This window comes from Felis catus, chromosome E3 (genome assembly GCF_018350175.1).
Source record: "Felis catus isolate Fca126 chromosome E3, F.catus_Fca126_mat1.0, whole genome shotgun sequence".
NCBI lineage: Eukaryota > Metazoa > Chordata > Mammalia > Carnivora > Felidae > Felis > Felis catus.
This window is the reverse complement of record NC_058383.1, coordinates 21,188,376-21,202,213: the sequence shown is the minus strand read 5'-3', so window position 1 is coordinate 21,202,213 and position 13,838 is coordinate 21,188,376. Positions and strand designations below refer to the sequence as shown.

At 45.5% G+C, this 13,838-nt stretch overlaps 2 long non-coding RNA genes across 3 annotated transcripts in view; one reads left to right on the top strand and one right to left on the bottom strand.

Annotated features, from left to right (window-relative positions):
• The window catches only part of LOC109495232, a 221,220-nt gene that overhangs the window by 138,889 nt on the left and 68,493 nt on the right, over positions 1-13,838 (top strand). Inside the window, exon 10 of the long non-coding RNA XR_006591291.1 lies at positions 3,488-3,657. This is a non-coding gene — a long non-coding RNA (uncharacterized LOC109495232). The remainder of the gene's footprint in view (positions 1-3,487; positions 3,658-13,838) is intronic.
• Positions 1,781-6,068, bottom strand: LOC102902348. 2 transcript variants are annotated; one of them, XR_006591293.1, is made up of 4 exons: positions 5,635-6,068; positions 5,242-5,353; positions 3,486-3,710; positions 1,781-3,388 (listed from the first exon to the last, which is right to left on the bottom strand). It is a non-coding gene; the product is annotated as an uncharacterized LOC102902348 (long non-coding RNA). The 2 variants fall into 2 exon arrangements; XR_006591292.1 differs by having other exon boundaries at positions 5,541-6,066.

Below are 13,838 nucleotides of genomic sequence, written 5' to 3'. Positions count from 1 at the left end.
CCAGACAACACAGACTAGACAACAACCAAGGAGCCGCGGCCAGGTATTCAGATTCAGATGGCAGGGGAGGCCTGCCTTCGGATTTGGGGAGTCTGACGAACTTGTCAGTTCTCCTCTACAAGCACCACCGAGGCGTCCCTCGGGGCCGGGGTGTGAAGGTTCAGGACACGTCTGTCCTCCTTCAACACTCCTACTGAGGTGGCCGGCCGGCCTCAGAATTCACAGTTCAGAGACAAAACATAGAACACAATACCTGTGTGCAGACAAAGGCACAGAAGTCTGTCTTCAGTCAGTCCGTCAGTGGCCCGGGCCGGAGAGTCATCTACCGACGGGGCCGGGGTTCTCCTGCCTTCCCTCGCTTCCCGGCCAACGCACCAAATGTTAGGAGCCAAGCTCCTAGGCCCTATGGAATGAGAGTTGGCGCAAAGAACCACTCGGCACTCCGATTTCGGCAGAGAGTCTTTACTGGTGCACCAGGGCTCCCCAGTGTTGGAAAGCGGGAGAGCCCCGATATACGGGGTTACAGGTCTTTTATACCATTTTGAGTTACATTTGCATACAGGCTGGTGGTAGGCTCTCTGCTCGGTGGTGGTTAGGGTTGGGGGTAATTTCGTCCTGGGAAAGCTTGGGAAATGGAGTTTCTCTCGGCAGATGCAACTTGGAGCCCGGGTGCGAAGCGGCAGGGGACCTCCGGTTTGGGAGCGTAAGCAGGTTTACAGAAGCGAGATGAAAGCGGTCATCGTTATTTATGTGAAAACCTGTTCCTGTCTTGCGTAGGGAAAGGTGGGGGTACAGCTCTCCCAGGGTACGGATGTCTAACTGCAGATATCCTGTTTGTCAACTGGTGGAAGTGCAAGCCCTGCAAGTGAGGCGTTACGGAACTGAAGATAGGGTGGGGGTGTGTTATTAAGCTAAGCAGGGGTCTTTCATAGACAGTGCAGTAATTTGGGCTGGTGGCAGCCAGTTGTCACCACCTCTAGGCTCCAAGGGACACATGGAAGGAGACAGAGCTGTGTAGAGCAAGCCACCTCATCTGCACCCTGTTGTCAGGGGCAACAGCTGTGCCAAGGTGACCTCGAAGGGCGGGATCCAGGGGATAAATGACCGGGCCTCCCTGTCCTTCCTCTCTCTGACTTCCTGCCAGGAATCCCCACGGGCAGAACTCAGCTTGGACAGCTGAGGGCACGGGCAGGGCTGGGACTAGGGCCAGGCAAGCGAGGTATCCGGAGATCCACACGAAGGAAGGCCTCACTCTCGGGGCCGTGCAAGTGTAGGATCGGGGCCTGGGACCGAGGGTCTCCCTAAAATTTGCACCTTCACTGTCTTGTTCAGCTCTCCCTGGTCCCGGCCATAGGCTTGGGAGTCTGTAGTGAGGTGTGTACAGCTTAGCCTCTTGCAGTGGTGGTGAGGGGGAAGAGGGGAGAGGGAGTCCCAAGCAGCACGAGGAAGAAATCCAGCACAGGGAATGTTGCAAATTCTACGGTAAACAGTTTAAATTTTAAAGGTAAAATTTTAACTTCAAGGTAAAAAATATCATCGCACCATATCTGCTTATGTCTCAGACTGTGTATATTAACCTTATTTGGAGAGAAAGTCAAAAGCCTAAATATGAGACCCTGGGATTAACCTTGACAGACCTAGGGGTGCCTGGGTGGCTCAGTCAGTTAAGCGTCAGACTCCGGCTCAGGTCATGATCTCGCGGTTTGTGGGTTGGAGCCCCACGTCGGGCTCTGTACTGGCAGCTCAGAGCCTGGAGCCTGCTTCGGATTCTGTGTCTCCCTCTCTCTCTGCCCTTCCGCTGCTCACATGCATTCTCTCTCTCTCTCTCAAAAAAAAAAAAATTACAAAATAGTTTTTAAAAATCTTGACGGACCTCAATCGATTGTGAGTTATCAGAAAGTGACTCACTTCCCTTCCGGGACCCAGGCAGCTAGAGGTAAGGGAGACCCCCACAGAACACCCCTGTGTGGCTTGTGTCCTCTGCAGGCCTTTTCCCCTTCTCGTGTGGCTCCCAGGACATATTTCTCTTCCCCTTTCAACCCAGCTCAGTCACGGGCTCTCAACAGGCTTTAGTTCCTGCTCTTTTCAGCCACGCTTTGCCCCTGAGTCATTGCAGATAATTAGCTTTACCTACAGACCTCATTGGGGGCAAGGGCCTTAATTCTCCTGATGAACCACTTCCTGCCCACTGCTTTTTGTCTGCCCCTCATTAGGGCTATTCTGCACTTTTAAGTTGTTTTTATGCTTTGTCATCACGCTGGCGGGGTGGGGGTGGGGGGCCCTTTCAGCATCACCAGCTGTCACCACGGGTACCGGGATTCGAGACCATCTCACTGTCCTACGGCATAGGTAAGGACAGAGTCTTTGTCAGTGGAAGGAAACAGCAGGAGAAGTCGGGGTCCCCCTGTGCTCTCCTCAACCTGTGGAGAAGTGTACGGGGCCAGATGGTTCTAGACTCGCCATGTGAGCTTACGCTCTGGGGGACGGATCCATTCCCTTGCCCTTTCCTGTGTTCGGAAGGCAGACGCATCAGTGTGGGGGGAATGAACAGACTAATGAAGTCCAGCCGTTGGCAAGAGTTTGTCCGGCAAGGCCAGCTCTCACGCTTGAAGACCTTGGGGCCCGTGCAAAGTTGCAGTATGTTCTGGCAAGGTTGGGCAAGACCCGACTGGAGACCGGGGAATCCAATGACCCTTACAGCCAGGGTAAGCTGTTGGGACACATTGGCTCTTTGCAACACCCCCCGCCCCCCATCATAGATTATCTAATGTACACCTGTAATGGACCATTATTTGAAAACAGGCATACATACAGAGCAGGGATACTGAGAGCAGCAATTCATGAGGAACAAGAATCCGATAATAAATCAGCAAATTCACCCGAGGCTGACCTTCCCCAGATTTGAGAGTGGCATTCATCCGATAAAAGTCTTACAGGGAGCGCTTCAAAACTAAAGTAAAAAACAGAACGTATAGCAACAATTATACACAATTTTGCTTTGCATTTATTGGGAGTAATGACTCTCCACACCTGCAATGTGTTATTTGCAGAGAGATGTGCTTGCAAATATCAGCCGGAAACCTTTTCTTACATCTTGTCATTTAGAACAACAATTATATGTTTTAAAAAAATCAGCACAGAATTTAGCATTCTAAACATCAGCTCATAAAGGGAGGTTGTTTTGTCTTTTTTTTTTTTTATGCCTTGCAACATATAGTAAAACTCTGTCCTGAAACCGACTCATGTTTTTTGTTCTCTGTTTCATAAATAATTTAAGGTAAATCCACCAGCTTTCCATCACATGTTAAGTGGGGACAAGTCAAAACTCGTCTTAATATGATGAAGGATGTTGCACGATCTTTGTAGCATACTGTTCAATGAGACGGTTCTACAATAGAATATGGTTTAAAGAAAGAAGTCACTTATTTATCAATGCTGAAATGATTAAAAACTCCCTACGGGCTTACAGTAGTATATTCACTTACAGGAAGGATTCATGAGTCAAAGGAGAAGAAGCCGGTGGACTCTTTGTATTTGAACAAGTCGCTTAAGCTGTCTGATCTTCAGTTTCCTTCATCTTGAAAAATCGGAAAGTGGCATCTACTTGGTGGGTTTTGAGGACTTGCCCAAGGTCATACAGCCAAGAAGATGAGCCAGGTACAGAATGGTTTATCCATTGAACACATTCCTTTTATTTCTTTTTTATTTTTCTAATGTTTATTTATTTTTGAGAGAGAGACAGATAGACAGACAGATGGAGCATGAGTAGGGGAGGGGCAGAGAGAGAGGGAGACACAGAATCTGAAGAAGGCTCCGGGCTCTGAGCTGTCAGCACAGAGCCCGACGCGGGGTCTGAACTCGTGAACTGTGAGATCATGACCTGAACCAAAGTGAGACGCTTAACCGACTGAGCCACCCAGGTGTCCCTAACACATTCTTTTTACTTATTTTGAGAGAGAATGGGGGGGCAGGTGCAGAGGGAGAAGGAGCGAGAGAGTAGGAGAGGGACAGAGAGAATCTCAAGCAGGCTCTTCACTGTCAGTGTGGAGTCTGATGTGGGGCTTGAACTCACAAACCGTGAGATCATGGTCTGAGCCGAAATTGAGTCAGTCGCTTAACCCCAGGTGGTCCGAACACATTTCTCGAGCCCCTACAATGTGTCAGGCTGAGTAAAAAAGAAAGGATGGAAAGTAACCTCAACACTGTAGTGTCAGATCAAAGATTCCAACACAGTGTGAAGAGTGATAATTAAGCATTTCTTTCTGCCTCATTGATAAGGGAAGTGAGATCTCCCTCATGTCCCTGAACTAATAATAGGAACTAATATTTGTGGAATGCTACTTAGGTGCCTGGAGTTGTATTGAATGCTTCCTTCCACTGTTACTTAGTGCTCACAACAGACCCACCAAGTGGTCACTAGAATTATCTACCGACGAAGAAATGGAAACCCAGAGAAATTAAGTAATGAGTCAGGGGTAAAGGTGGGTACTGAACCCTGAAAGCTTGCTTTCAGAGCCCACACATTTAACCACCACACATTGGCCAGGAACAACCTTAAAAGCTAAGAAAATTGATATACAGGGTGAAGATTATCGTCTTGATTCAGGAATAAGGCTCCAAAAGAGTGTGATGAGGTTGATCTGTTCTGGAAAACCGGTTAAGAACTTGGACTATGGCAGGGAGGCCAGAACAGGATGAAAGGAGTTTGAGAGGGAGAGGCAACGATGCTGTTCACGGACTCATATTTTATGGTAAAGATCAGAAGAAATTCCATGAAAGGAATATAAGTAGGAGGGGCAGAGAGGAAGGAGTTGCTATTTCAAGAGTAACAGTCCAGGGACGCCTGGGTGGCTCAGTCAGTTGAGCGTCTGACTTCGACTCAGGTCACGATCTCACGGTTTGTGGGTTCGAGCCCCACGCCAGGCTCTGTGCTGACAGCTTGGAATCTGGAGCCTGCTTCCGATTCTGTCTCCCTCTCTCTGCCCCTCCCCAACTTGTGCGCCCAAGCGTGCTCTCTCCCTCTCTCCCTCTCTCTCTCTGTTTCAGAAATAAATAAATAAACTTAAAAAAAAAAAGTAACAGCTGAGGAGGTAGCTTAGTCAATGTAAATAATAGCAGGCAGCACACGGAACTTTTCCCCAACACTGACGTGCGAGAACAGAAACATAAGGACACCCCCACTTTGATGTTGGGAATTGGATGCAGGGTTGGCGTGTACAGGTAAAATTAGGAGCGTCTTACCTGGGAGGATGTTCTGGCAGAGAGGTAATTCCCAGGTAACTCAGCGCACGCCTCCGGGGGTGAGTCTGGTGGAAACGATTGGTTTCTGCAGAACTGGCTGAGTCAGATCTACCTGAATAGATGAGCTTGCGGTTGCTTCCTGCCATAGTCCCCAGAGCACGTGACGGCGGCACCCTGGCCTCTCACCCCCCACCACCTGAAGGATGGAGGCGTTGTGGAGGAGTGACCCCGGGAGGAAATGGCACCCCCAGCGAGGCAAATAGGGGTGCCCTTTTAAGGAGAGCCATTCGGCAGCTCACGTGGCTTCGAGAAGCAGGGGGGGCGGCAATTTCGCGCGTAGCACTAACTGAGCTGGGCCAGGCTGGACTCGGTCAGGCGCCTGAGTCCGTGTACCTGGCCTCTTTTTCCTCACTGCCGGGGTCCTCAGCAGAGTTGTGAAGTTGATGATGCCTCCGCAGCCGTTGGAAGGAACGCATAGTAACCAGGAATCTTGCTGTTCGGAGCGACAGAATCACCGGCTCAAACTGGCGTCCGTTGAAAAAGGCGGGGTGGGGGCGGATTTCTGGACTCCCTGGCCAAGTCCTTTGGGTCTACGAGTTAAAGATCCAGGGATTTAGACAGTATTGTCAGGTTTTCCTCTCTCCTTTTCTGCCTCCTTTCTTTTTCTCTGTATTGTATTGTATTGTATTGTATTGTATCTCCTTTCTATTTCTCTGCCTCTGTATTTGAGGCAGTCTCTCCCCAATTAGCCGTAAAGACAGACGTGCGTGGCTTCAGAATTGCACGGCCCTTGGTAGCTAAGATCTTGGAAGGAAGGAAAGAATCCCTGTGGATCGGGACTGGCCAGACGCCCACCTGTGGGAATAACCACTGTTTGACACGCCAGTTGGAGAGGCAGAGCCCCATGCGTAGCTCACAGCCCAGTAGCTGGGGAGAGCAGCAGAGCAAGCGAGGGGCTTGCCAGTGCTGGGCTGACATGTGTCCCTGTTTCCTCCAAGCCAGTGTTACTCAAAGTGTGGCCTTATCCACTATCAGCAGCAACGTCACTTGGGAACTTGAAAATTTCTGGGCTCCGGTCAGACTTGCTGAATCCGGAATCCGTTTCCACGGCCTTCCATTGTGATTTTATAGGTGCCAAAGTTTGGGGACCCCTCTTGCGTTCGGCGAGTCCCTTTTACATTCTCCGTATCTATTTTCTTCCCTCGGTTGTTTTCCAAAATGCAGCCAGAGCCCTGGGAAGCGATCCCTCCTCTATACTTGGGCAAGACATTTGTCCCTTCCACCTGGGCAAAGCCCCGGGAGTTCCTTACTCACGAGGCACGATCCACCAGAGATCATTTTACTACTATTACTCCTTTACCGTGAGATCGTGACCTGAGCTGAAGCCCGAGGCTTGACCAACTGAGGCCACCCAGGCGCCCCTCTCTTACTAAATTTTTTATTCTTTCATCTTGGTGGCTGAGAAAGAGCGAGGTTTTTTAGTATTCTCGTCTAGTAACAGATATCACTTAGAAATCCATTTTATAATCATTTAAACTGGTTTGCTTTGGGTCTATTTACATAATTCCGTGAGACGCATGGAAAGAGAGGCAGAGTGTTATTTTTCTGCAGCCAAATACACGGAAAAGAGCACTTTCTGAGGTAATTACCACTTCGGTGCTCCCCACGCAGTTAGAGGGCACCGTGAAGAAGTGTGCCTCGTGGGCCCAGGGCCACCGAAGTGTGGCAAGAATGTGCTTTCTACCCGGGAAAGGCAAACAACGCACTTGGTGTGAAGCCTGTTTACTACTGTGAATAATTTGCATGAAGGTTCTGGAGCAGTGGCTTCCTGTGCATGGTGGGAGCTCATCTCGGAGCAAACAAGGCACTTTCAAGACCACTGAGGGGGAGTGGTCTGGGGGAGAGACCCGTGACCGCGGGCCAGCGGGACTGACAATGCCAGTCACTCCTGCTGAGGATCGAATCAGAGAGTTACACCTCCCAGTGGACGCCCGCAGGGGCTTTTTAAGGGGAGAGATCTGTTTCTTCGGGGCCACTGGAAGTGGTAGAGAAATTTGTGCTTCAGTCACACGAAGGCTTGTGCATAAGGAAGGGGCATGGAGTTTTCTGGAGATGTGAGCAAAGGGTTATCCTGAGTGACTCTAGTATCCCGCCACCTCCTAGTACTTTGTTTTCTGTAATCATCTAGACTTTATTATTTTATTTTATTTTTATTTTTTTTTTTCAACGTTTATTTATTTTTGGGACAGAGAGAGACAGAGCATGAACGGGGGAGGGGCAGAGAGAGAGGGAGACACAGAATCTGAAACAGGCTCCAGGCTCCGAGCTGTCAGCGCAGAGCCCGACGCGGGGCTCGAACTCACGGACCACGAGATCACGACCTGACTGAAGTTGGACGCTTGACCGACTGAGCCACCCAGGCGCCCCTGTGTTCATGTAGACTTGAGATCTCTCTCCCCTTCCTTTTCTCTTGCCCCCACCTCCACCTCCCATGCAGATTTTGACATTTCTCTGGTGGCTGCCGGATGCTGATGATCCAAACTCTGGTCCTGCGTAAAACTCAAAGTTCTGGTAACCCGTTCACAGCCTACTAGCATCTCGAACAATGCGTGAATACCTGTGCGTTTATTATGTCCCTACCATACTCCAGGGGACAGCCTGGCACCATGTGTAAGGATGAATACGACCTTTACCCTCGCTTTAACCTCAAGGAGCTCAGTGAATAGGTTCCGTTTCAGGCTTCGTCTCAGAACTAAGGTCGTGGAGCGTTCTGCATTGCTGCGCGTCTAAACCAGAGGTTTGTAAGCTGGGGCCACGACTGTCTAGACATCTGTGAGTAGAGTTTAGATATACTTGAAGATGGAAAAACTACATCTTTCATGTTACTTGCCTATTGTTCTTGTGACCTTTCTTGGTGACCTTGTTTATCTCTACGGCTTGCGTTTCATTTCCAAACAGGGATTCACAATTATACTTGTAGGTCAGCTAAGTGGGCCCTCGGGGCTTGCTTACATAAACTCTGGTGATAGTTGCCAGGATGCTGGGTTTTTCTCAAAATGCCATCCCACCTACCGCCTTCTTGTCACTAGCCTGCTACCATACCCATCCTCCTTTCTTCTCATCCAATTAATCATTCCAGTTTCTTCTCATTGGCTTATTTTTGCTCAGACTCTTAAGGTCAGCTTTGCCCATGAAATGTTGAGTAGGAGTTTAGCGCCCAAGGCCATTGGCTCATTGTCAACTCATTCTTGCTCCTGGGGCTGTGTACTTGTTACCTGGATCCATGCCACCTGCAGTTTGGGGCACAAGCCTCAACTGACCACTCCGGACGTGCCCCAGCTCGAGTGCCTGACTGTTGGAATCTGTCTTTGCATCTTTGTCTTGTCCTCACAAACCAGCCTTTCCTTTGGAGTCACGTAGGGGGCATACTGAGTTCAAATCCTGGCCCTGCCTCTTTTTAGCTGTGTGGCATTGGACTAATTACTTAATTTCTCAAAGTCTCATTTTCCTAATCTGTAAAAGGGCACAAATAATACTTCTAGAACGGATTATATAGGTCAAATGATTATACATATATATAGATATAGATTATATAGCCAGTCTTCGCTATGTGTTAGTTACGATCATCGTTTGCATTTTTATTTATAATTGTTATTATTAGTTACATGTATTATATGCTTTAGTTATAATCATTATTGTTAATTACCAGCAAAGATTGAGTACAAATAATAGTAGATTAGTAACCATGGCTTTGAATAAACCGTCCTTCCTCCCCCACCCCCCCGCCCCCTTTGGCTTATTTACTTTAAGAGAGAGAGAATGCTAAGGGAGGGAGGCAGAGAGACAGAGAATCTTAAGCAGACTCCCCGTTATCAACAGAGCCCCACGTGGGCTCCATCCCACGAACCGTGAGGTCATAACCTGGGTCGAAATCAAGAGTTGGTCCCTCAAACGACTAAGCCACCCAGACGCCCCTGAATAAACAGTTGTAGGCAATATATGAGGCATGTGATAAAGAAAGACAAGTTTTAGGAAACACTATGGTGTTGCAAGTGAGTCACGACTTGTGCTGTTTTGTGCGGGTGGTGGTCAGAGTAGGATCAGGCTATAATGGGCTTTATCTGCAAATCCCAATGGTGGTATGGCTAAGGTGGGTGGGTTCCTGAGAATTAAAACCCATTTTAGGATGGAGTTTTTGAGTTGTCTTCAGCCGAGTCCAAGTGTCCAGCCTTTTGAGCCTCCTGCCCAAAACGCATGGACCTCCGTTGCCCCTTGTTTACTGTAGCAATGCCCTGTAATGTCAGAAGCTAACCTACAACAGATAGTGAAAGATACATGAAATTGATCTCACCCGAACCCCCATCACTACCACACAATATACTGATTTCCTCCTTGTTTTCTTCTCCTCCTCCTCCTTCATCATTATCATTATTGTGGCCCACACGACCATCATCCACCCCCTCCTCCTCCTCCTCCTCCTCTTTCCTGCTCCCCCTTTCCTGCTCCTCCTTTCAATATACTTTTCTCACTGGATTCTTTCCACACCCCATCTCCAAATATTAGAAATAAGGATGCACACTTACTAATGCTTTATAAATGCTGTCATAGCTTTATGGAGAATAGCACTCTAAGACGCTTTATAAAATAACTCTTCACTTTCAAGATCTTTCTAAAGGGAAGGATTTGCATCTCAGCTCCCAAATGCCTGCTTTCACCAAGAGGAAGATGGAGATGACAACCTTTATGCTTCCATTTATCTTTTGACCGAAAGCCAGAAAGGTTTTATTTAGTGGCGGTTGATGTAGCTTGCTGTCGCCTTTGGCTATATTTTTTAAATTGTTAATGATGAAAACTACATGGGTAATTCGTGAATACATTCTTCTTGTAAAAGATTTAAATGATCCCATTGTATCCATAATGTTGAGTCTTCATTCAAATACCTCTACCTTTGAGGGCACTCTATCCCCAGAGGTGATCATTGTTCACAGTTTGATGTGGATTCTTCCAGCCCTTTTCATTTTGAAACACACACAGACACACCCACACACATTTCAATAATCTATATATTGTTTTTGAAACAATTTTATTGAGGAATAAGTGACCCATGATAATCGGTACGTATTTAAAGTGTGCGATTTGGTAAATTTTGACATTTGCATACATCTGTGAATCCATCACCACAATCAAGAGAATGAACATACCCATCATCCTTCGATGTTTCCACGGGCCCTTTTGTAGTCCCTCCCTCTTGCCCCTCACCCCAACCCACTTCTCCCCGGGCAACCACTGATGTGCACTCTCACTACACATTAGTTTGCATTTCGTAGAATTTGTTGAAATGGAATTAAACAGTATGTGTGCCTGTCTGGTTTCTGGCACTCAGCATAATTATTTTGAGTTTCACTCAACATGCACTTGTCGCCTATGTATTAGTCATTCATTACTTTTTATTGCTGCATTGTGTGGATATCTGCATTTCCTTATCCAGTCACCTACTGAAGGACATTTGGGTTGTTTCCGGTCTGGGGCTATTACAAACGAAGCTCCTATGATCATTTGTGTGTAAGTCTTTGTAAGGATATACACTTTCCTTATTTTTTTTCTTAAAAATTTTTTAAATGTTATTTATTTTTGAGAGAGAGAGTGAGCGGGAGAAGGGCAGAGAGAGAGGGAGACACAGAATCGGAAGCAGGCTCCAGGCTCCGAGCTGTCAGCACAGAGCCCAACGCAAGGCTCGAACCCATGAGCCGTGGGATCGTGACCTGAACCAAAATCAGACGCTTAACCTACTGAGCCACCTAGGTGCCCCTCCTTTTTCCTTTAAATACCTAGGCCTGGAATGGCTGGAACATGTGATAGGTATACGTTTGACTTCTTAAGAAACTGACGAAGTGTTTCCCAAGGTGCTTGTACCATTTTCATTCCCACCAGTAATTCCTCTGCATCCTTACCAACACTTGGTATCTTTACCCTTTTAATTTCAGCCATTCTGTTAGGCGTGTAAGGGCCCTCGCTGTGGTATTCCTTTGCATTTCTTCTATGACTAATGTTGAGCATCTTTTCATTTGCTTGTTTTCCATCTCTCTGTCTCCCTTGGTGAAGGGGCCATTCAAATCTTTTGCTCAGTTAAAAAAAAAATCAGTTTTTAAAAACTACTGAGTTTTGAAAATTCTTTACCCATTCTGAACAGAGTCCTTTATCACTGATAATTGATTTGCAAATACTTCTCCCATGCTTTGGCTTGCTTTTCCATTGTCTTAAACGGTTTCCTCGAAGAACAGAAATTTTCAATTTTGATGATGCCCAATTTATCAATTTGTTTTTACATGGGTCATGCTTTTGCTGTGGGATCCAAGGAATCTCTGTGTAAATCGAGGTCACAAAAGTTTTCACCTATGATTATTGTTCTGGGAGTTTTATAGTTTTACATTTTATATTTAAGTCTGTAATCGTTTTGAGTTAATTTTTGTATATGGTGTGAGGTACATATCACAATTTATTCGATTTTATGAATATTAGTTTCTGTGTATGGATATCAAATTGTTCCAGTACCATTTGTTGGAAAGACAATCCTTTATCCACTAGATTGCTCTTGTAACTTGGTTGAAAATCAGGACTCTGTTTTGTTCCATTGATCTACACCAATACCATTCTATCCGAATTATTGAGGCTTTATAATAAGTTTTGAAATTAGGTACTGTTACCTTTCGTCCAGCTGTAGTTAACTTTTTCAATGTTGTTCCGGCTATTTGAAGTTCTTTCCATATAAATTAATAACAATTTCCATATAAATTATAGAATCAGTTGGTTGATTCCTACATAAAAATCCTGCTGGGGATTTTTAAATGGGATTGAATTGGGGCACCTGGGTGGCTCAGTTGGTTGAGCTTCCGACTTCGGCTCAGGTCACGATCTCACCCTCTGTGAGTTCGAGCCCCACGTCGGGCTCTGTGCTGACAGCTCAGAGCCTGGAGCCTGCTTCGGATTCTGTGTCTCCCTCTCTCTCTAACCCTCCCCCGCTCATGCTCTGTCTCTCTCTGTCTCAAAAGTAAAATAAAACATTAAAAAAAAATTTTTAATGGGACTGAATAGAATCTATGGAAAATTGTAGAAGAACTGATATCTGGAATGTACTGAATCTTCTGACCCATAAACACCATATGTCTCTTCATGTAAGTTTTCTTTAATTTCTCTCAGCCATGATTTGCATTGTTCGGTGTCTAGGCTTCTCACTTCTTTTTCTTTTTCAAATGTATCCTTAAGTAGTTCATATTTCTTGATTTATAAAGGCTATCCGTTGCCAATTGTCTATTGCTAGTAATCCAAATACACATGATTGTTATCATGGATCTTACGTCCTGCAATCTTGCCAAACACGCTTGTTCAGATCCAGTAGCTTTTCTCTTCATTCTGTGAAATTTCCTACATAATCAATCATGTCATCTGTGAAGAAGGGCAGGTGTAATGTTTCTTTTACAACCTCAATGCCCTTTTCCTTGACTGATTATACTGGGTAGAGCTTTTACTTCATTGTTGAATAGAAGTCATGGGAGCAGATGCATTTGTCTTCCTCTTTATCTTAGAAGGAAAACATTCTATTTTTTTTTCAAGATTTTATTTTTTAAAGTAATGTCGACACCCGATGTGGAGCTCGAACTCGCAACCCCAAGATCAAGGGTTGCACACTCCATCAACTGAGCCAGCCAGGAGCCCTGCAAACATTCCATTTTTTAACCATTACATATGATGCTACCTGTAGATTTTTAGTAGATGCCCTTAATCAAGTTAAGAAAGTTCCATTCTATTTCTAGTTTGTTGAAAGTTCTTTATTATTTTTTTTAATCAGGAATGAATCCTGGGTTTTGTCAAATGCATTTTCCTATTGAAATGATCGTATGTTGTTTTCCCTCTTAGTTTGTTGATATTGTGAATTGCATAGATTGATATATATATTTTTAGCATAAATTGATTTTTTGGTGTTAAGTTAATCTGTCTTCCTGGGAAAACTCCATTTGGTCATGATGTATTATCTCATTTATATATTGTTGAATTCAATTTACTGAAATTTTGTTAATGATCTTTGCATCTATGTCCATTAACGATATTGGTCTGTTGGTTTTTCTAGTAATGTCGTTACCTGGTTTTGCCATCAGTATAGTGATGGCCTCAGAATGAGTTGTGCAGTATGCCAACCTCTAATTTTCTGAAGAAGTTTGTGTAGACTTGCTATTACTTTCTCTTACATTTTCAGTAGAATTTACTGCGGAAGACACTTGGACCTGACATTTTCTCTGTGGGAAGATTTCTAACTACAGTTACACTTCCTTTCACAGATTTAGAAAGACTTAGGATACCGATTTCTTTTTAAGTAAGCTTTGGCGATTTGTTTTTCAAGGAATTTGCCAGTTTCATTTAAGCAGTGATATTTTTTGGCATAAGGTTGTTCATCATATTTTCATAATTATTCTTTTAATATCTGTAGATTCTGTAATAATTTAACTTCTCTCACTCCTGATGTTAACTTGTTTTCTATCTGCCCCATCCCCACTCCCTGCCCCCAATCTGCCATTTTATTTCTCTTTTCAAGGAACGAGGTT